General features: G+C 43.1%; 1 long non-coding RNA gene across 3 annotated transcripts in view; it reads left to right on the top strand.

Moving 5' to 3' along the window:
* The window catches only part of LOC134341286 (uncharacterized), a 30,870-nt gene extending 9,640 nt beyond the window's left edge, over positions 1–21,230 (top strand). For all 3 annotated transcript variants that reach the window (XR_010016742.1, XR_010016743.1, XR_010016744.1), the window contains 4 exons: positions 3,354–3,499; positions 14,375–14,516; positions 14,622–15,926; positions 20,656–21,230. This is a non-coding gene — a long non-coding RNA (uncharacterized LOC134341286). The remainder of the gene's footprint in view (positions 1–3,353; positions 3,500–14,374; positions 14,517–14,621; positions 15,927–20,655) is intronic.
* Positions 21,231–21,727: the final 497 nt, after the last annotated feature.

The following is a 21,727-nucleotide window of genomic DNA, read 5'->3' as shown; positions in this document are numbered from 1 at the left end:
CGCTGATTTTGCTTCCAAGAGCAGTGGTTTAAGACAGATGTGGTTCAGTTGGGAATCCAAAAGCACAATCTTAGCTGAGCATTTACTGCAGGAGGGACACCTGCTGAAGAGGGAATGTCTGGTGTGCCAAAGAGCACTGGCGGATATTAGTTCCAGAATGGAGTTTTATACTCAGACTGGATAATGGCATGTACGGCATGTATTTCAAATGAGAAAGGGTAAATTCAAAGGAGATGTGTGGATCAAGTTGTTTTTCACACAGAAAGTGGTGGCTGCCAGGGATGGTACTAACGGAAACTGTAATAGAGGTGTTTTGAAAGGCTCTTCAATAGGTACATGAATATGTAGGGGTGGAGAGATATGGACATTGTGTAGGCAGAGAGAGTAGGTTAGTTAGGAATTCATTACTATTTTAATTATTTCGGCCACGTATTGTGGGGTAAAGACCCTTTTTCAGATCTGTGCTGTTCCATTTTCTAGACAGCAGACTGGATGGAGTCTCTCATTACCTCGACTGTGATTTCTGCAGAGTGGGTACTTGACTCTTTTAAGAGTGTCCTTTGTTATGCAGTTTCCTACATTCACGGGCAGAGCAGTTGCCACACCAAACCGCGATACATCCCGATAGGATTTTTTCTACATGATGTATTGAGATATATTGGTGAGGGTCAAAGGGGACTTGTTCAATTTCTTTAGCATCCTGAGGGAGGAGTGGTGCCGGTGGGCTTTGTAGCCATGGTGTCTGTGTGCTTGGACCAGAACCTTCAAGGTCTCAGAAGAGTCTCAAGGGCCTTGTGTTCCCTCGGATTGAAAAATTGCCATCTCAGTGACACCGGATATCTTGGTGCTTGTTCACTTTCGATGAAGAGAGCTGGGCTTTGAGTAACTGATTGCTACCATCTCGACAATGACATTCAGCCCAAAGTACCACAGGTTATCTCATGATACTCAATGGTCATCAAAACAGAGAAACAAGGGGCAGCAAATGCTGGGATGTGGAGTGCGAGAACAGGCAGAACCAGAGGTACTAACCAGGTCAGGCAGCATCCAGGGACAGAAATGGATGGTTGAAAATTCGTGTTGAGATCATTCTGCTGAATAGATTTGACCTGACCTGCTGAGTTTCTCCAGTAGCTCGACTTTGCACATGGTGAAACAGTCAATGTGTGATTGTCGTATACGATGAGAGTAGTTCAGCTCCCTGCCCTCTCCCCTGCAGCTTTTACCCTTCTCCACTTTACTCTCTGCTCCCGTCTAACTTTTCCCTTCCTCATCCTTATCCTTAAATTGTCTGTTCCCCCCCCCCCACAACATCTGCGGCCATTTCTGGCCTTCTCCTCCCTCCCTTTGCCTTCTCATGCCACCTTCCACCCCACCCCCACTTCATCTTTGCCCTCTTCTCATCACCTTTCTTGGAACATAACACATAGGAGCAAAATCTGGTTATTCGGTTTATCAAACCTGCTTTGCCATTCCATCATGGCTGGTTAATTATCCCTCTCAACCCAATATTGGAGCCTTCTCCATGTAACCTTTGATGCATAGGTTAATCGAGAACTTGTCAAACTATGCTTTAAATATATCCAGTGACTTACCCTGTGCAGCTGTCTGTGGCAAAATATTAGATTAGATCATGAGGACACACAGTCCTCTTTTATTGTCATTTAGTAATGCATGCATTGAGAACTGATAGAATATTCCTCCGGTGTGATATCACAGAAACACAGGACAGACCAAGACTGAAAAACTGACAAAACCACATAACTATAACATATATTTACAACAGTGCAAGCAATACCGTAACTTGATGAAGAACAGGCCATGGGCACGGTAAAAGAAGTTCAAAGTCTTTCAGAAGTCCCACATCTCACACAGACAGGAGAAGGAAGAAAACTCTCCCTGCCATGCCCGACCACAGTCCGACTCTGAGTCGTCCGAAAACTTCGAGCCTCCGACCAGCCCTCCGACACCGAGCACCGAGCAGCATCTCTGCCGAGGGCTTCGACCCCGGCCCCGGCAACAGGCAACAGGTAAAGCCGAGGATTTGCGGCCTTCCCTCCGGAGATTCTCAACAGCACAGTAGAAGTGGCAGCGAACCGGGAATTTCAGAAGTTTCTGCAGAAGTTCCTCCGTGCTTCTCACGGCTGTCTCCATCAAATCAGAATTGTGCACGGTACCCTATTTAACAAATACAATATCATTTCACCGGAGAGGCTGCACGCGCTGCGTCGCGCCGCCATCTTCTCCTCCCGCCTTTATATTCCACAGATTCACCACCATCTGGCAAAACAAATTCATCCTCCTCTCTGTTATTAATGGATGTACCTCAGTTCTGAGGCTGTCCCCTCCAGTTCAAGAGTTTCTACTTCAGGAAACATCCTTTACACTTTACGCTATGACAATATTCAATGTTTGAATGAGATCCCCTCGTTCTTCTGAATTCCAGTGTGTACGGTCCCAGAGCCTTCAAACGCACCTCAAACATTAACCCTTTTCTCCTGGAACCATTCTGCTGAGCCTCTGCTGGACTCTTTACAAGAACGTTACAGCAGGCTGTTCAGCCCTCGATGTTGTGCCAACTTATTAACCAACTCCAAGATCAATCACAAGTTACAATTTTCACTCAACCATTATTGTTCCTCCTCTCTACTATCTGTTGTGCCTTGGATGTTCGACAGGTTGCTGCCTGGACTTGTTCAACCTATCCTTATATTGTCTTCTGAGGATAGGATGAGTGAACTGAGGCTTTTCACTTTAGGGTAAAGAAGCATGAGAGGTAACTTGATAGAAGTTTACAAGATCATAACCGGCATTGATTGAGTGGATACCCAGAGGCTTTTTCGCAGGGCGGAAATGCTGAATAACAAGTGGAGTAATTTAAAGTTATGTATAAGAGGTAAGAAAGGTTTTTTTTTTACAGAGCCTGATGGGTATGGTGAACAACCCCAGGGATTGATAGAGATACATAAATTAGGTACTTTGAAGAAACTCTTGGAGTCATATGGATGTTAGAAAATTTGAGTGCTACTGTAGGAGGGAAGGGTTAGTCTGTTCTTGGAGCAGCTTAACGGTTTGCACAGTATTGTTGGCTGAAAGGCCCATAATGTGTTCAGTCTCATTCAATGCAATTTCTTGACCTTCCCATACATTAACAAATTTCCCCTTCTCTCTGTTGCTCACCCCTACCTTCCTAATTCCCAACTCCTGATGCCTATCTCTCCAGTTCCTCATCTCGACTTGCCCGCCCCATCTGAACCCCCACTGGTCTTCCTCTTCAATACCCAGCGTCCCACCCTCCCCTTCCCTGACAACATCTGTTTGACTGACACTTCCTCTCTGTTCTCCTCATCAAGGATGAAGGTATGAAAGTCTTGCTCAGGGCATACAGAAGATCAAATCTGGCTCATGGACGAAGTTCCGCTTTTACAAACACCAGGATGACTGTCAGACAGTGTGGTACAATTCCGAAAAGATCTTGATGTTGCCCAGGAATCATTCTGTGAGTATTTACAAGTTTTGGAGGGATGATGGGAGACGGAGCATGTTTAAAGAAAGTTTACAGAAGTATTTGTCCAGAGCAACAGACCTGCCTGCGATTAGTCCCTGATTCCTGATATGGCTCCATGCTGAAGCCAGTGGAGTTTCTACATCAAGGCACCAGTATACATTTTATTTATTTCATTTGGAGAGCAGCGTGGAACAGGCCCTTCTGGCCCATTGAGCCGTACTGTCCAGCAACCCACCTATTTAACACTAGCTTAATCACAGCACAATTTACAAACACCAACTAACCTCCCAACTAGTACGTCTTTGGACTGTGGATGGAAACCGGAGCACGTGGAGGAAACCCACACACTGACGGGAAGAATGTACAAGCTCTTTACAGATGGGTTACCGGTCCAAGCACCCATGTCCCAAGATGTAATTGTGTTGCACGAACCACTGCACCCTTTGACCTTTGATGCTGTCTGTGTGGAGTTTGCAGCTTCTCCCTGTCGCCGTAGGGTTTACCCTGGGAGCTTCAGTTTCCTTCCACTTATTAATAATTGGTTTATTATTCTCACACATGATGAGATACAGCGAACAACTGTTTTGCATAAATCACATCACTGAAATGGACCTTGTTTTTTGTAATTATGTTCTTTCTTCAATACATTTCATATAATTTTATTTTCTAAGGAGTGCTACTGATCTGATACTGTGAGCCTGTGATGCTGCTGCAAGTAAATTTTTCTTTGCCCCCGTTCACACATGTACTTTACATATGACAGGAGATGCTGTACAAGGGATTACGGGTTACAAAATACACATGGACTAAGATGTTAACTGTCCTGTGCTATCACCAGTGGGATCATCAGTTGATCTGTCACCTGTCTTCAGGAGTTTCGGCCAGCTTATGATCAAGACTCCCTCGAGGTGGTGGGCCAGCAGTGCTGAAGCACCACCTCCCACTGGTGAGAGGACATTTCAAAAGTCTTATAACATCGGGCTGTAGCTGTGCTTGTATTCTTGAGCTGTTATATCTTCTGTTCAACAGGAACAGGGAGAAGAGAGAATGACTCGTGTGGTAGGATTCTCTGGTTATGTTGGTGGCTTTAAAGGCTTTTAGATTAATTGGCCACTGTCAATAGCCATTCGTGGGTAGGTTAGTGGTAGAATAAAGGGGGTGTTGATGTGAAGCTGTGGAGAGTAACGCACGCAAAATACTGGAGGAATTTAGCAGTTCAGGCAGCATCTGTGGACAAGAATAAACAGTCAACATTTCAGCCAAGACACTTCATTAGGATGGCATAGTAAGGGAGCAAAAGCCAGAAGAAGAAGGCGAGAGGAGGGGGTGGAGTGGTTGGTGGGTAGATGTGTGAAAGCGGATGAACTACAAAGCTTGGAAGTGATAGATGGACGAAATCTCTTTAATGTCACTAATGTATCTGCCTTTACCACTAGTGCTGGCAGTGTGTTCCACGCACTCACTGTTCTGTGTAGTGAAAAAAACAACCTCTGACATGCACCCTGGACTTCCTCCAAACACCTTCAAATTATGCCCTCTCGCATTAGCCATTTTTGCACTGGGAAAAAGTCTCTGGCTATCCACTCGATCAATGCCTTTCATCATCTTGTACACTTTTATTGTCTTCTCTCATCCTCCTTCAATCCAAAGAGAACACTCTACTTGCTTAACCTATCCTCATAAAATATGTGCACTAGTCCAGACAGCATCATTGTAAATTTCCTCTGCATACTCTCTATTGCTTCCACATCCCTTCTATAATGAGGCGATGGTGTGAGCTGCTTCACGATGAGGTGGGAGAGGGCATTAGCTGAAAATAGCTAAACACAGGAGGACTATAGATGTGAGTTGGTTGTGTTCCAAACTTGCAAGCAGATCCTGTATTATAACACAGGAGCTTTGATAAACATGGCATTTACATCTTCTCTTGAGACTTTGATCTGGTTGTCCCAGAGCATCAACATGCACAAGAATTGTCATATTGGATTAAATTTATAGGAGATTGTTTTGAGCGAGGTATATTGATGTCATTTGAACAATTAAAGGATAAATATAAAATATCTAATAATACTTTCTTTTGTTACTTTCAGTTAAGGGCTTACTTAATAGGTAAGCTGGGTCAAACAATGTTTTTGCCAAAAGCTAATGAAATTGAACTTTTAATTCAAAAAGGTAAAATTAAAAAATTTATTTCTTGTATGTATAATTTGATTCAAGAACAGACAATTAAACAAGGAACCCATAAGTCAAAGCAAAAATGGGAAACAGATCTGAATATTAATATTGATGAAATAAATTGGTCAAGACTTTGTCTGGACAGTATGACAAATACAATAAATGTTCGACTTAGACTAGTACAATATAATTTTTTACACCAATTATATATTACACCACAAAAAATAAATAGATTAAATTCAAATCTATCTGATAAATGTTTTCGGTGTAATCAAGAAATTGGTACTTTTTTACATTCTACTTGGTCTTGTTTTAAAATTCAACCCTTTTGGATAAATTTAAGAGTCTTATTGGAACAAATTACTGGAATTCAACTTCCACATAACCCTGTATTATTTCTATTAGGTGATATTGAAGGGATAAAACCGAAACTTAAATTGAATAAATATCAGAAAGAATTTATAAAAATTGCATTGGCAGTAGCTAAGAAGACTATAGCAGTTACTTGGAAATCTGATTCGTATTGAAGTATGGATCGTTGGAATAATGAAATGGCTAGTTCTATTCCACTTGAAAAAATTACTTATAATTTAAGAGATAATTATGTAACATTCTTGAATATTTGGCGCCCTTATTTACAAAAGATAGGATGTCATATTTAAGTGCTCCGACAAAGAATTTGGTTACTTGGGGAAAGTAACGAATAATTATACCAAATTTATTTTGAATCCCATGGAGCGTGTGGAAACCTTCCAATACCCAGGTGGCTCTTTTTTTTTCTCTTTCTTTCTTTTAGGTAGGACTATATATATGGGGGGGGAGGGTTAAGGGGAGGGGGGATGGGTAGATTTTATCTTTTCATGTATTCTTTTTGAAAATTTAATAAAAATTATATAAAAAAAAAGAATTGTCATATGTCAAAATGAGAGCGACATTTCTGAATGCCTCTCTGTGCACCAGTCCCTCCATTTATTAATCTGCTGAGTGTCCCATCTCTTGTTCTGAGTATACTGTATGTCCTTCTGCAACAAGATCTTCAACTTCCTAACCAGCAGACCTCAATCTGTGCGGTTCAGTAACAACATCTTCACCTCACTGACAATCAACACTGGGGCATCTCGGATGCGTGCTTAGCCCACTTCTATACTCTCTGTATACCTCTGACTGGATGGCCAGGCAGCGCTCAAATGTCATCTATAAATTTGCTGATGAAACAACCATTGTTGGCAGAATCTCTGATGGTGATGAAAAAGTGGATAGGAGCGAGGTATACCAGCTGGTTGAGTGGTGTCACAGCAGCAACCTTGCAATCAAAGTCAGTAAGTCCAAAGAGCTGATTGTGGTGCTCAGAGAGGATAAAATGAGGGAAAACTCAGCAATCCTTTCAGAGGGATTAGAAGTTTCTCGGTGATAATATCTCTGAGGACCTAACCTGGTCCCAACATACTAATGCAGCTATAAAGAAGGCAAGACAGCGGCGATGTTTCAGTAGGAATTTGAGGAGATTTGGAATGTTACCTGAAACATTTCAATATTTCTGATTGGCTTCATCACTAATTGGTATGGGGTGTGTCTACTGCTCAGGATTGAAGTAAGCTGCAGAGAGTTTTAAAATTAGCCAGCTCCATCATGGGTACTAGCCTTCGCAGTATTCAAGATACCTTCAAGAAGTGGTGCCTTGGAAAGACGGTGTCCATTATTAAGGACCTCCACCACCCAGAAGATGCCCCCTTCTCATGTTAACTATTGGAAAGGAGGTACAGAAGCCTGAAGGCACACACTCAGCCATTCAGGAATAGTTTATTTATGATTATGAGGACTCGCAGTCCCCTTTTATTGTCATTTAGTAATGCATGCATTAAGAAATGATAAAATGTTTTTCCAAAATGATATCAGGAAAACACATGACAAACCAACTTAAAAACTAACAAAAACCACATGATTATAACATATAGTTACAACAGTGCAAAGCAATACCGTAATTTGATAAGAACAGACCATGGCACAGTAAAAGTCTCAAAGTCTCTCGAAAGTCCCATCATCTCACGCAGACGGTAAACCTCCGGCGCCGCCAACTTGCCGATGCATGAGACCACAGTCCAACTCCGAGTCCGTCCGAAAACTCTGAGCCTCCGACCACCTATTCGACACCGAGCACCGAGCAGCATCTCTGCCGAGTGCTTCAACCCCGGTCCCGGCAACAAGCGATACGCAAAGCCGAGGGTTTGGGGCCTTCATCTCCGGAGATTCTCGATCGCACAGTAGTAGCGGCAGCGAAACAGGCATTTCAGAAGTTACTCCAGATGTTCCTCTGCGCTTCTCATGGCTGTCTCCATCAAATCCAGATTGTGCACGGCCCCTAGTTACACATAATCGATATTCATTCGGAACGACCGCACGCGCTGTCGTGCCGCCATCTTCTCCTCCCTCTCTGCCATCCAATTTCTGAATGGACATTGAAACTATGAACACTACCTCACTACTTTTTGAATTTCCGTTTTTGCACTGCTTAACTATTTAACTATTTTGTATACATATTTAAACTTGATGTAATAAGTGGTTTGCTTTCCATATTATCAATATTGTACTGCTACCACAAAGTTAACAAATTTCACAACATATTCCAGTGATATTAAACCTGATTCTTATTCTGGGTATTGTGAGAAGTTTTGAGGCCCTTAGGTAATAAAGGATTTGCTAGCATTGGAGGCTTTGGACAGGGTCCAGAAGAGCATGGGAGTAAACCCAAGAATAAAAGGGTTAACATATCAGAAGTGATTGATGGCTCTGGGCCTCGACTCACGAAAGTTCAGAAAAATTAAGGGGATCTAACTGAAACCTATCAAATATTGAAAGGCAAGATGGAGTGGTTTGGGCAGGATGGTACCTATAGTCGGGGAGTCTACGAGCAAAAGATACAGCCGCAGAATAGAAAGACATCCCTTCTATTCTGAGGAGATGGAAGAAGTTTTCCTTAGCCTGTGGGTGGTTAATCTGTGAACTTCATTGTTGTGTGACGGACATGGACTGTCCCTTCAAAAGGGGGGGGAGAGAGAGAGAGAAGAAAGAAAGAAAGAAACTGACCACAGTACTGCTGCCTGCTTCTGGGTTGCTATGGTGACAGAGCGATGGAGTTATGTGATGGACAGTTCGATGTTTACAGTTCCTTTGCAGCATTTATTTAAGCAAGGTCAGATGACTGTCACGGACAGAGAGTGGAACACCGGTTAAGACGACCGATCAACGAAAGGAAGCCAGTGACAGAAGAGTCACTGGGTGGAACTTTCGAGTGCCCACAAGGGTGGGTTGAGGTTCGATCAGTGGCTATCACTGTGCGTAGGAGGGCTGACCCGGTGGAGGCTACCGGTGTGTCTACCCTTGCCTGGGTGGTAGTGCCCTCGAAGACGGTCCCCTTTGTGATGAGCTATGTTTTGCTAACTCGAGAGTGAATTCGGAGTCTGACGACAGAAGACCAACAGCACCTGTTTATTCGTTCTTCTCCTATTGTGGATTTCACCTCGGCTTACAAACACCTCTCTCTCCCCCACCAACTCCGTGCATTGAACTGAACTTCCTTACATTACCATTGTAAGACTTTAAATCTTGCTACCTGAGCTTGAACCAGTTTGGGAAATATATTTACACACACACATATATACACATACACATAACACTGCTGAATTTGGATTTACCTGGTTTAAGTCACTATATTAAGTCGTTACTAATAAATTATGGTTTTAGGATCAAAATCAGACTCCAGGTGTGTTCTGTAGCTGTTGGTTCATTTAAACCGTTACACGTACGTAACAGTTGCAGACAGTCGTGGAGACTAAGACAATGGGTATCTTTAAAGTAGAGGTTGACAAGAACTTGACTATTCAGGGCGTCGAAGGTCATGGGGAGAATGCAGGAGAGCTGTGATTCAAAGAGTGAAATAAATCAGCCATGAACGAATGGTGGAGCAGACACAATGGGCCAAATGGTCTAATTCTGCTCCTCTGTCTTATGGTCTTTCAGGAGAAAGTGAGAGCACCTGAAGTATTGTATAATGTCAAAGATGACGTCAAGTTCATTGTCATCTGCACAAGTCATGTACGCACAGATGTAATGAAAAACTTAACTGCAGCAGGGTCACAGGCATAGTACATCAGATAAGCAACGTTCACTGGAAAAACATAAATTGAACATAATTTATACAGAATTCCTACAAGAAAGAAGAATTTGAACAAAATAAAGAGAATTTTAGGACAACGTTACCAAAGTGGTCTGAGTATTATTATACCAATGGTTGTATCAATTTGTTCAAGAAACAAATGGTTGAAGGGAGGTAGCTGTTTGTGAACCTGGTGGTGTGGGACTTCAGGCTTTTGGACCTCCTGCCCAGTGGTCTCAGTGACTTGATGGTGGGATCTTTCATGATGGAATTTGCATTCTTGACACAGCACCTCCTGTAGATACTACTGCAGGTGGGGGAGGGAGTGTTTGCGTTGTCTCGGGCAGGGTCCACTACTCCCTGCAGCTTCTTGGGTTCCTTCTCATTGGAATTGTCATAAAAGACTATGATGGTACGAGTCAGGATAATTTCATTAGTACATCTGTCGAATATTATTTGATGACACTCCAAACCTCCTTTAACTCCCAGGAAATTACCGACACTGCTGTGCTTTCCTGATGATTGCATCCATGTGCAGGACTCAGGACAAGTCACGATGAAGGAGTTTACAGCTCAGATTTGCTGGAAGAGATCAGATACTGTCTGTGGTGGCATTTTCAAGGCTTTCAGGAAAACAATTGATTTACTTTCTAAATGGTGAAGCTGTTGATGAAAGGTTGACTATTTTCTTTGTGCATTCACTGGCACATCAGAAAGTTGGAGCATAAGCAGTCCATTCAGCCCATTGATCCCTGCTACTATTTGTGCTCCATATGAGCATCCTTGCATCTTACCTGCATGCCTTCCAATTCATTTCTCCAGCCTCCTAATTCTTTGACGTACAGATTGCTGAGCAGACTCAATGGGCAAATGGCCTGATTCTCCTCCAATGTCTTATGATATTATGGAGAGCATTCTAAATGGTTGCATTACTGCCTTGCTAAGGATGTGGCACTGCAGAGGGTTGGAAAGAATTGCAGAGACTTTTAAATTTAGCCAGCTCTGTCGTGGGCACCAACCCCTGCACGATGCCTTAAAAAGGCGACGTCCATCATTAAAGATCCCCACCACCCAGGACATGTCTTTTTTGCAAAATTACAATCTGCGAGGTGGTACAGGAGTCTGAAGCCTCACACTCAGGTTTTTAGGTAAGAACCCATGAACACAAATTTCATATTTCTGCTCTGTTTTGCACCTTTTATTAATTTATTTTTGTAATCTGTTCTGTGATTGACACCTTGGTTCCAGTGGAACATTGTTTAATTTCGCTCTACATGTGCACGGTTGAATGACAATAAACTGATACTTCAGCTGGATCATTTCAAAACATAGTTATATTGAGATAGTACAGACGAAAAAGCAATACCAAAATGTAGCATATGGTTACAGAGCAAGTGCAGTGAAGGTAGACAATAGGGTGTAAGGTCATGACAAATTAGATTGTGAGGTCAGGACCTCATCTCCATCATACAAGCTCCATTCAACAGTCCTATAATATAGAACATAGGACATTACAGCACTGTACAGTCCCTTTGTTGTGCTGTGCTTTCAACCTGGTCTTAGCATCAATCTAACCCTTTCCTCCCACATAGCCCTCCATTTTTCTGTCATCCATGTACCTGTCTAAGAGTTTCTTCAATGCCTATTCCACTACACCTGGCAGGGTGTTCCACTCACCCACCCACCACTGTCTGTATGAAGAACTTTCCTCTGACATTCCCCCCTCTATTTTTCTCCATTCACCTTAAAAGTATGCCCCTTCGTGTTAGTTATTTTCACCCTGGGAAAATATCTCTGGCTATAAATACTATGCCTCTTATTATCTTGTAGACATCTATAAAATCACCTCTCATCCACCTACACTCCAAAGAGAAAAGTCCTGGTTTGCAGAACCTATCTTCCTAAGATGTGCCCTCCAGTCCAGGCAGCATCCTGGTTAATCTCTCTGCACCCTGTCTGAAACTTCCACATTCTTCCTTTAATGAGGTCACCAGAAATATGACAGTGGGATAGGAACTGTCGACCTGGTGGTATGTATTTTCAAGCTTTTTTTTATCTTGATGGGAACGGGCAGAATTGTGCATGTTTGGGGTGAGAGAGGTTCTGTACTGTATCTTTTGATGTACATGTGAGACAAAAATCTGGATCCGCTGGTTAGGCAGCTCTATATGCGGAGAATAAAGAGCTGACATTTCAGGCTGAGGTGCTACATCAGGACTCCTGATAAAAGGTCTCAGCCCAAAACTCTGACTCTTTATTGCTCTGCATAGATGCTGCCTGAGCTGCTGAGTCCCCCGGGCATTTTAGGGCGTCATGGCAGTGTGGCGGTTGGCATGACGCTATTGCAGCTCACAGCATCAGAGTTCAGAGTTCAATTCCGGTACCGTCTATGAGGGGTTCGTAGTTTCTCCCTCTGCCACGAGGGTTTCCTCTGGGTGCTCCAGTTTCCTCCCACAATCCAAAGACACACCGAAGAGTTAGTTAATTAGTCATTGTAGAGATCCTGTGATTATGCTGGTGTGAAATAGGTGGATTGCACTGCAGAGTGACTCTTTGGGCTGGAAGGGCACACTATATTTCTTAATAAAACAATAAATGAAGAACATATTGTGTGTGTTACTCGAGCATTTGCAAAACCTCTTGTGTTTATACCTCTGGATCTGAATCTTTTGTTCTTACCTTGCTGCTGATTTACTCCCCCCACCACCCCCCCCCCACACTGCCGCCCCCTAGACCCCTGTAGTCTCGATCACTAACGTCCAGTAGTTGAGGCCAGGTCACCAGTCGGAGGGCAAGCAGCAGAATGCCATGGAGATGCCCACTGACCACTGCTTAACCATCAGTTTTAAAGGCAGGAACCTGGACCTGGTAGCCACCGACACGAAGGAGACCTGGCACTTGAACTATGGCCTCACCAAACTGAAGAACTGAGACTCCAGCTTGAAGAAGAGGGAGTGACTGGATTAGTATCATTCGCGATGTGTGCCAGGGTTGTACCAAGGAGAGAGCGTGTCACTTCACTCACTGTCTTCTCCAAAAGCTGCCCTTGTCCGCCCTCACACTGTGTAGAAGGTCAAAGGCAGCAGGCACATGGGGATCACCTTCACCCCCTCCACAAGTCACGTTTCCTGACATAAGACCATAAGGCAGTGGTTGTCAGTAATTACTTACAATCAACTTCTATGTTTTAAAATGTTATATGTACTCTATTTATAATACTGTGTATAATATTTATACATTGCGCATTAGTGAGATCCTTGTGACTGAGGACAAACTAGTGAGGTTTTAAATACCTGTTGCAATTTAGTTAAAAATAACTGAAGATCACCCCTTTTTGCAAAATCAAGATGGTTACAATGTCTTGATGGCAGGTGAACGGATTGACTAAAAGCACATTCATCCAGAGAAGTGATGGGAAGTCCAATTAAAATCAATTTTGCTTTCTCCCGGAGCTGCAGAAAATTACTGTGAATATAGATAGATAGATATACTTTATTGATCCCGAGGGAAATTGGGTTTCGTTACAGCTGCACCAACCAAGAATAGAGCATAAATATAGCAATAAAAAAACCACAAGCAATCAAACAACAATATGCAAACTATGCCAGATGGAAATAAGTCCAGGTCCAGCCTATTGGCTCAGGGTGTCTGACCCTCCACGGGAGGAACTGCAAAGTTCGATGGCCACAGGCAGGCACAACCTGCCATTACGCCCAGTGTTGTATCTCGGTGGAATATGGCCGGAGTCCAACAGCAAAAAGTTCAATATCTGGTCTACAACCATGTTCCTCGATCGTAATATGACCAGGATTGCACCATCTGTTGTTAACCAGAACAGCAAGCCCCCAACTCCTTTATGCTTACCGCTCTCAGTGCACTTCCAGTCAGCCCAAACGGTCTGGAAGCCCTCCATGGAAAAGTTTTGGTCGGGTATGTCCTCATGCAGCCGCATTTCGGTAAAACACATAACAGTGCACTCCTGAAATGTTCTCTGACTCCTGACTAGTGCCGTCAACTCGTCCATTTTATTGCCCACCGAACTCCTCTTCTCCATAAGTCTCTGTTGTCGCGACCCAGTCCTCTTTCCTCGCCTTTGGGATCCCCCTCTGCATCCTCTGTGTGTTTTCCTCCAGATTTCAGCAGGGTTGTCCGCCGCTCTTCGCTAAACTGGCCAGCATAAGCGCAATCAGCTGGTCCCTGGAATAAACAATGCGACCATACTGGTGCCCCGCTAATGAGACGTGTCCGAATGTAACTAATTCCAGCGCTAAAAACCCAAATAAAACTCTCTCCACCAGCATGTTAGAGAGGATGCAGCTTCAACGTGTTACCATGAAAAAAATACAACAAATAACATAAGTAATACTGTAAATAACTTAATATCACTAGAATCCAGAAATTTTGCCTGCTGCATTTAAATTTTGCTTCATTATCTGACTGTGCAACTTAATAAGATATTCCTGCAATTTGCTGTCAATGTCGTTCACATTCTCCTGAAATGAATCCACCACCCATTTTGGTATATGCACCTCCTGCAGGTCTGTGAACCGAAATTGCATAGCAGTTTGCAGTGATCTCAAATGATCAAGATACAATCAGATCATCATCTTGCAATTCTATGCTGAGTGGCCAGTGAAGGAAATTGCATGAACTCAATGTCCAATATTGCTGCTGAAAAATGTAAGTTTCACAAGGAACAGCCTCCTCTTTGCATGATATAAAATTGCCATTTTTTACTTTTAAATGTTGGTTTAATAAACTCAGTTTTTCATATTGATCCCACAGGTAAAATATGTCAGACTTGGCGGCAACAATTTGTTCTCCGAGATGCTTATCACTTAGAAATGCTACAATACTTCGTTTAACAATGCAGCGAAGAGAATTACCTTTTCATAGCCATCGGACCTCTGTATGCATTGGAAGCCATTCATAATCTTCTTCATTTCCCTCACAAAGTTGTCGAGAAAGACAATCTTGAAATGCAATTGATTTGAAGCGAGTTTTACAGAAACAAGGAGGTCATGCAAATATTCTCCCAATATTGTAAACATTGAGTGTGGGTCTTCAGTCTCATGGACCTCCTTTTTGATGGTAGCAAGAGAAGAGGCATATTCAAAGTGATGGGAGTGCCTCCTTTTAGTGTCGCCTTTTGATGAAGTCCTTGATGCCAAGGAAGCTAGTGGCAATTATGAAGTTCTGTCGCTTTTCCCGATCCTGTGCAATTGCACCTCCATATATGAAGTTTATGCAACCAGTCAAAATGCATGGTATATGGCACATTGATTGTAGTCACATGTAAGATCGTAATGAAATGGATTGTGAAGACATGAATCCATTTTATTGTACTGGGGGAAGCTGGTTACCATGATGTGCTGAGCTGTTTCCACGACACTTCATTTTCTTGTAGTCACATGCTGGATTGCAGTGAGGTAGATTGTGAAGTCATGAGTCAATCTGACTGTACTACAGAACTATTCAAAGGTCTGATAACTGCAAGGTAGAAGCTGTACCTGACAAGTCCATCCCCCGCTCAGCTGAAGATGGCTGTGTCTTCCCACCTTTTCTCTGAATTATCGTTCGCAGCTGTGATCATATTCCCTTGGGACAGGCAGGCAGTCCTGAATCTGACCAACGGAAGTCATCTTACCTACTGTGGTGATGGTCCTTGGATTATCGCCGGGTGTGTCTACCATTGTTTTTGGCTGGTTGGCTCGCCGGAGGTTCAGTGGGACGGGCCAGCAAGCTGGACCAGAAATTGAGTGGCTGAGTGGGAGAATAGAATCTGTAGCCAAGAGGCCAAGAAGTGAGCGAAGGATCTCCGTGGGGGCAGAGGTCAGCTGAGGAGTGGAACTGACGGAGGAGGGGAAGGTCAAGGTGCAAAAGGCGACAGCCAAGATGATTCCGAACAGCAAGAGGATTCAGGCAGGCAGAGAAGTGGACTGGGGTGACACAAAGTCAACAGAGGGGCTTCTGGAGTTAGAACACCGTTGTCTGAAGATAGGACAGTCAATCAAGAAATTGAAAAGATGAGTCCTTATATTTCATCAAAAACAGATGTCTGGAATCCCAATTCTTATGGAGTAGATGAAGGTAAAAAGGATTATATAAATAGATCTGTCTATGTTTGCTTGAGAGAGTTTGAGAAATTATACGTATTGGCACAAATGTATATCTGTGGTCTTCTTCTTCTGTAACCCATCCCCTTCAAACTGACATATTGTGCATTCAGACATGCTTTTCTGTACACCACTCTTGTAATGCATGATTATCTGAGTTACTGCCATGATCCTGTCAGCTTGAACTAATCTGGCCATTCTCCTCTGACCCCTCATTCACATGGTGTTTTTACCCACAGAACTGCTGCTCACTGGATGTCTTTATTGTTTATCCCATTCTTTCCTGTAAACTCAAGATACTGGTGAGTGAAAATCCCCAAACAATATCAGTTTCTGAAATACTCAAATCACCCCGTCAGGCATCAACAATTGTTCCACGGTCAGAGTAACTGAGATCACATTTCTTCCTCCATTCTAATGTTTGGTCTGAATAACAACTGAACCTCTTTACCACGTCTGCATGGTTTCATTAATTGAGTTGCTGTCACATGATTGGCTGATAAGATTGTTGTATTAACAAGCATTTGTATATCTGTACCTTATAAAGTGGCCATTGAGTGTACTTTCAGTATCATTTGCAATTCTGTAAAGTTTCGGCAGTATTAGTAAGTACAAAAGACTGTGACTCAAAAATGAATGCTGATTCTGTTCCTTGCTAGTGCTGAATTCATCTTTCTGTTTGCCATCTCTTTCTTGGCCATCTCCTCTCTTTTTACCTCTCTGTGAAGTAATCTAGGCTGTCCTTCCTGATGAGGGGAGTCACTCTGTTTGGCAGGTATGATTTGTGGTTGTGAAACAATCTCAGGTTCTGGGGCCTCCTCCGTGGTGGTTGTAGAAGATGACTCTGGAACTACAGGAAGTGGTTGTGACAGCTCCCTGTTAAGTGCTGAATTCATCTTTCTGTTTGCCATCTCTTTCTTGACAACTCCTCTCTTTTTACCTCTCTGTGAAGTAATTTAGACTGTCCTTTTGAAGATTAGCTTTATTTATCACAAATGCATTGAAACAGTCAGTGAAATGCCTGATTTTGTGTTAACGGCCAACACAGTCTGAGGATGTGGTTAGCGGGGGGAGGGGGTGCAGGGGGCAGCCCACAGTACTCGGACCAACATAATACGCCTACCATTCACTAACCTGAACCCAGACGTTTTTGGAATGAGGGAGAAAACCATAGCACCCGAAAGCAACTATTCCAGTTATACAAAATTCTTTCAGACATTGGTGAGAATCAATCCCCAATTATGATCATGGCACTGCAAAATGATTGCACTAACCACTTGGCAATAGTGATACCCGAGCTGGTAACTAATAGAGGGAGTTCTGAACTCTTGCTTGATTGAAACAGGTCTTGGTAACCATGTTCAACTGAGCTTCTGGAACGACTCAATGAGGAGGTACCAGTTTCTTCCAATTTCCTGTCTTGCACTTTTAAAGGAATTTATAAATGGGAAAAATATTCAGAAATCAGTGTTGGAAAGGGACTTGTGCAACCTTGTACTTGATTCCCTAAAGGGTAACTTGCAGACTGAGTCAGCGGTAAGGAAGGTAAAGGCAATGTTAGCATTCATTTCAAGAGGACTGGAATATAAAATTATGGGTGTAATCCTATCGCTTTACAAAGATTGCTCAGACTGCTCTTGGAGTGTTGTGAGCAGCTTTGGGAGCCTTACCTGAGAAAGCATTGCTGGCATTGGAAAGGGTTAATAGGAAGTTCACTGGGATGATTCTGCGAATGAAACAATTTACATACGAAGAGCACTTGATGGCTCTGGGTTTGTACTGACTGTGGTTTAGAAGAATGAGTGGGGGAGGGGATCTCATTGAAAATTATTGAATATTGGAATTTTAGATATAGTGGACATGGAGAGTATGTTTCCAATAGTTGAAGAGTCGAGGACAAATGGGCACGTACTCAGAATTGAGAGACATCCCTTTTGAACAGAGATAATGGAATTTCTTCAGCCAGAGTTTGATAAATCTGTGGAACTCATCGCCACAGACGGTAGTAGAGGTTAATTCATTGGGAATATATGAAGTGAAGGTGATGGGTTCTTGATTAGTAAGTGGTCTTTGTTTACAATACAACCATCACTATGTTTCAAAGCTTAACACGCAAAATGCTGGAGGAAATCAGCAGGTCAGGCAGCATCCATGGATGTGAATATTGTGTCAACATTTCAGGCTGAGATCCTTCATCAGGATTGAAAAGGAAGCGTGCAGAAGCCAGAGTCAAGTGGTCAGTATGTCAAAGCCTTTGCGGCACTTGAATATTCAGGTTGTAGAATGTTACAGAATAAATGCTGATAACTGGGACTAGTATATCTAGATGGCTCAGGGCCTGTTTCTGTGCTGTATGGCTGTACTACACTTCATGGCCTGACAGATCCTTTGATTACCTGCCATTTCCTATCAGCATTAATTATTTAACTGCCCCTTGTCACTGGTACAGCACAGTAGAGTAACAGTGCAACACTCTCACAGTGCTCACGGTCACCAGTCAGTTCAATTCTGACGCTCTCTATAAGGAGTTTTTACATTGTCCTCGTGACTACATGGATTTCCTCCGTGTGCTGAGATTTCCTTCCACATTCCAAGGATGTGCGGGTTAAGTTTAGTAAGTTGTAGGCGTGCTCTGTTGGGACTGGAAGTGTGGTGATACTTGCAGACTGCCCAGTACATCCTCGCACAGTGTTGGTCATCGATGTAAAATTAATGCATTTCATTGTATGTTTCAATGTATATGTGGGAAATAAAACTAATGTTGTTTTTGATAAAGCTTAGCTTGCACTTTCTCATCTCATACCCGCTGATATCACTGAAGGGAAAATGCTTGGGTATGATTATGTACAGACAGTTTCTGTCAGAAACACCAGGATGCAAAGCAATTGCTTGCTTATGGGAAACTGACAGAGTAAACAGTACACATGGAAGAAATTGCACAAGCAAATACAGTGATGAGCACAAAATAGCAGAGTGCAATCAAGAATCCTGAATCACAGTGAAGACAGGTGTAAACGTAAGCTGTATCTCTGCTTTTTGCACCTTGGTCAGGCGAGGGCTTTATTCCTTAGTATGTGAAATGTGTCATTTGCGTCAATAATAAACAGTGTGAGATTGTGCTGGTATGACCCGCAAGAGTCGCCATGCTTCCCACACTGACATAGGAGTACAGCCTACTAACCATGACCTGCACGACTTTGAAATGTGTGAGGAAACCCACACAGTCATGAGGAGATCTCCTACAGACAGCAGTGGGAATTGAACCTCGAGTGGTGAATGCTGGCACTGACTGACAGCTAATGAACACGATGGGAGAGTGCAGTTAATTAAAGCATCTGTCAGGCCATGAGGTGTCACAGAGCCCTACCGCAGGGAAAAGGCCCTTTGGCCCACATCTCAATGCAGATACATCTGTATCAGCCCCAGTGATCTGCATCTGAAATGTAACCTTCCACAACTTAGATATTCAATGGCCCCAAAGATACTTTAGGCTGACAGTTATTCTGGTTCCAGGAGCAGCAGAGTAATTCAGGTGAGATTCCAACAGCACAAACGTGGACTTGGATAGGTATTTACTGCATGAGGGGTACCTGCCGAAGAGGGAATGTCTCCTGTACCAAAGGATGTTACTAATACCAGCTCCATTTGAAGTTGTACACTCAGACTGGATAATGGAATAAAGGTCAAGCATTTAAGATGAGAAATGGTAAATTCAGAAGAAATATATGGGACAGGTTCTTTTTCCACACAAGAGTGGTTGCTGCTGGGGTTAGTAATAGAGGGAACTATAATGGAGGTATTTGAAAAGGCTCTTGGGTAGGTACATGAAGAGATATGGACATTGTGTAGGCAGAAGGGATTTAGTTAGCTTGGATTGAGTGACTATTTTAAGGTTGTTACAGCCAGGGGTGGTAATGGGGCCAAGTTCCCGTTATCTATTAAATGCTCCCAGTGGTGTGTGCCTCTGATAACCAAATTCATCTGTGGCTTTGCTACCAAGCCCGGCGGAACCATTTCTACTAATGTGAGAAGGGGCAAAGGAGAGTTACTGTGGCCTTAAAATCAGTCACTTCCGACAGATGAGGCTCATCAACTGTGGTTGGCAGCTCATCTAGGAGAAGGAAAAGTCTGATCTCAAAGCTCTGCTGCCTTGCTGCCATACCCACTCATGCGGATGGCTTGGGGAGTAAACCCTAAGGGAAAGATCCGGAACTGGAATACTGAGTTCAATGCTGACCAGCAACTTCTGTGATGCTTCTGGTACCAAACTATCGGTGTCTGCCTTTGAATTCATCAGATGTGTGGAGAGGGGAAGTTTGCTCTCAATGTGGTACTGCCCAGACTTGCGTACCTCGACAGCGAGGACACAACATCCATGGTCAACTCTGACTGACAGAGGCCCTCATCATCACCAGTAGTGAAGGATTTGTGCTACAGAAACGTAACTGGTCATTGTAAATTGTCCTGTGGTTCGGCTAAGTTCAGTAGGTAGGCTGTTGGGCAGTGCTTCTCATTGGGACAGAAGGACCTGCTCCATGCTATATTTCTAAATAAATAATGAGCAAATTGTGTGTGTTACTCTGAATTCCCAGGATCAGCAGAATCTCTTGTCTTTATGAACCTGAATCTCTTGTTCTGATCTCTGCTATTGTTTTTCTCCTCCCCCCATCCCCATCCCCATCCCCATCCCTGAACCCCTGCAGTACTGATTGACAACATCCAGGAGTTGAAGCCAGGTCATCAGTCAGAGGTCAAGCAGTGGTACACCAAGGAGATGCCCACCAGCATCTCCTTCACCATTGTCTTCAAGGGCAGGAAGAAAAACGTGGACCTGGTGGCCGTCAATGCTACAGAGGCCTGCCTCTGGATCTGTGTCTTCACCAAATTCAAGAAGAGAGACTGCAGCATCAACAAGAGAGTGCGACGAGACCAATATCGATTGCGATGTGTGTCAGGGGTTACACCACGGAGGGAGAGTGCCACTTTGCCAATTGTCTTCTCTAACAGTGGCTCTCGAGTCTGCTCCCACCCCGTGTAGAAGGTCAAAGCAGAAGGCACATGGGAATAAACTCCCATCCAAGTCATGATTCCTTACATAAGACAATAATGCAGTGGTTGTCAATATTTTTGATACAATCTGGATGTTTTAATAGTTTAAGCTCACTAGTATGTGTTGTGAGATTTGTTAACTTGGTGGCAGCAATACAATGCATAACACGATAAAAACTAGAAAAATAAATGAATTACAGTAAATATATATGTATATTCAGTAGTTAAATTAAAAATAGCAATGCAAAAACAAAAATAATAAAAAAGTGATGTAGTCTTCATTGGTTCAATAACCATTTGAAAATCTGATGGCAGAGGGAAAGATGCTGTTCTGGAATTGCTGTGTGTTTGCCTTCAGGCTTCTGTACCTCCTTGTCCACAGAAACAATGGGAAGAGGGTATGTCTGGGTGATGGGGGTCCTTAATACTGGATGCCCCCTTTCTGAGGCAATACTTTTTAAAGGTGTCTTAGTGTACTGCAGTGCCTTGTACCTATGATAGAGCTGACTAATTTTACAATTTTCTGTAGCTTCTTTTGCTCCTGTGCAGTAGCCCTACCCCATTCCAGACGCTGATGCAACCTGTCAGAATATTTTCCACTGTATATCTGTATAATTTTCAGTGTTTTAGGTGACAAACCAGATCTTCTCAAACTCCTCATGAAATATAGCTACTGTCTCACCTTCATTATAGCTACCTCAATATGTTGCGACCAGGTTATATCCA

This window comes from Mobula hypostoma (assembly GCF_963921235.1).
Source record: "Mobula hypostoma chromosome 13 unlocalized genomic scaffold, sMobHyp1.1 SUPER_13_unloc_2, whole genome shotgun sequence".
Taxonomy (NCBI): domain Eukaryota; kingdom Metazoa; phylum Chordata; class Chondrichthyes; order Myliobatiformes; family Myliobatidae; genus Mobula; species Mobula hypostoma.
The sequence above is the reverse complement of the archived record's forward strand: the minus strand, read 5'-3'. Positions and strand labels throughout refer to the sequence as shown.